The following is a 2,707-nucleotide window of genomic DNA, read 5'->3' as shown; positions in this document are numbered from 1 at the left end:
ATGTTCCAACCCAAATTGGGATTAATGGTTCTTTCGATTATGTTCCAACCCAAATTGGGATTAATGGTTCTTTCGATTATGTTCCAACCCAAATTTGACTACAGATTGAATCAGAGGACAGAGAACCAAATTTGTTCCTTCATGCCTTAAACGTAAAATGGTAGCGCAAATTTCTGATTGTGAACATGTATATATATCCTCTTGAGATCTATTTTAAGGAATCTGAAATATAATAAGGTGCATTAAGGAATCTGAAATATAATAAGGTGCTTACTTTGGTTTTTAGAAACATATTCAAATGTATTTTAATAATACTTAAAATCATGGAACCGCCTTCGGTTAATTGGTTCATGGATTCCTATTATTTTCCCCAATAAAACTGAGTTTAAACAAAAGCTTTCGGAAAACATTCTTATTTGTCTGGCAATATAATGAGGTACATTTTGTTATTCTTTTATTTATTTATTATTATATAAAATAACCAAATAAAAAAAATAAATCTGTACTGCTCCAAGACATTAATTAATTCAAATTAATTAAAAAACAGAGAGTACAAATATTTATATATATCTGTTGACAGTTCTAAAACTATTTAAACTTAACACAAACATGTGAATGACACTCACTGGGTTGGTCTCGAATTCAGGCCATGTACAAGTCAATCCAAAAATCCCATCCACACGAATGCGCTTGCGCGAATTGAAGGTACCTTTAAAATATGTTTTTATTTTCTCCATCTTTTTGTGATTTTTGTATGCTATAATAAAAAACATGTTTAATAATTATTGTGTTTGATTAATTAAATAAACATGGATAACTGAATGAAATAAGTTAAATAAATCTCTCTGATTTACAGACTAATACATGGAATTCTTATTCTTTTAATTGAAACCAAAAATTGAATTATAACAGTTAGGTGAAGGAGCAAAGGAGAAAGATTGTTTTAACAAATTACATAAATATTTGCAAAATATAACGGAAATAAGATAAACAATTTCATAACTTGACTCAGTGGTATAAATTGCTTAATGGAACACTGTTACGGGATAGAAATGAGAAATAGAATAGAAGTAGAAATATACAACTTATTGTTTGGCTTATTGGATAAATTCTTTTAATTGGTTTAACGGATCTAAAGTGGGTTGCGAATCACTGGAAAGAGGAGGTACAGAATGAAACGGGGAGGATAAAATTACTAAATAAATGGAATAAAATTGTTAAATAGGGGGGGGGGGTAGTTATAATATATTTTATATAATGTATAAAAGATTATTCATTGTAAAATGATAGGCTAGAAAAAAAAATTGTTCTTGTATCATATAAATATATGTCCGATCATGGATTGATGGTACAAGAGCCGGGAAGAAAAAAAGACAGTTATCTCACCCCAATTTTTGATTACTTTAATGAAAACTATGTATAATTACTAGTCGAAACTCACGAGTCTGCCATGTATAGGTAGGGGGAATAAAAAATGGTGGCTGTTTCAAAATCTAAAAAAAAATTAATTTTTCATTCGGAGCTTTATATCTTAAAAACTACCAACAGCACTAGAAAGCCTAACATAACATTATTTAAAGAAGAGTAAATTTTCTGAAATATTAGCCCTAATAGAGATGTTTACATTCAATGGTTTTTGAGATATAGTCTTTTAAGAAGCAACATTTCATAAATATGTACTAAAAGATTTGTAGTTAGTTAATTTATTTTGAGAAATCTATATCTCAGGAACTATCTGACGTGTAGATGTCTATAAGCACTCAAATTAAAACTAGTTAAATGTACTATAAAGTAGTTTATGACCGTTATCTTTGTAGGAATAGTAGTTTTTATGATATTTGCAAAAATATGTTGATTTATAGTTGTTCGGATAATAAGTTTGATTTATGAAAGACTTTATTTCAAAAACCATAAGAGATACAGAAGTCTGCCAGCACTTAAATTAAAGCTAATTAAATTTACTATAAAATATCTTTGTAGGAGAAGCAGTTTTTATGATATTTGGTAAAATAAATTCACAAAATGTTAATTTCTAGTTGTTCGGATAAAATGTTTGATTTTTGAAAAATCTATCTCAGGAACCATAAAACGTACATATGTCCACCAGCAATCAAAATATAGGAAATTTAACTTACTATAAAATAGTTCATTATACATATCTTCGTAGGGGTAGTAGTTTTTTATGATATTCGCATACGAATATAGCTTTGGCACATGAAAATTTGTCCAAACAACTATAAATCAATTTATTTTAGCAAAGATCATTAAAACTACTACTCCTACGAAGATAAACTGCATGAACTACTTTATAGTCCATTAAAATAGCTTTAGTTAGAGTGCTAATAGACATCTGTACATCGAATGTCGAAATTGAAATCACATATTTAAAGTGGGTACATACCTGTGTTGTGACAGCAACTTTTTCGATAAAATAGACTGACCGGAAGTGCGACTTTATAGAATCGATTTTTCAGAGTTTTTCGATTTTCTCGAAAACTGCTCCAACAATATTAGGGGTATTCATGATGTTGTGTTAAATGTAAAATGTTTTGCCATGTTAAATGTTATAACTATAAGATTGTGAGCAGCCCTATTTGAAGTCATGTTAAACGTTAAATGCACAAGAGCCCCTAGCGGATTTTCTCAGCAACTTGTTGTATAAGCCTTTATGTTTATAACCTTCCTTTCAGACCCTCATGTTATTGTT

Source organism: Halyomorpha halys, unplaced genomic scaffold, assembly GCF_000696795.3.
Source record: "Halyomorpha halys isolate HHAL.00 unplaced genomic scaffold, Hhal_1.1 Scaffold399.1, whole genome shotgun sequence".
Lineage (NCBI taxonomy): Eukaryota > Metazoa > Arthropoda > Insecta > Hemiptera > Pentatomidae > Halyomorpha > Halyomorpha halys.
This window is presented reverse-complemented; position numbering follows the sequence as displayed.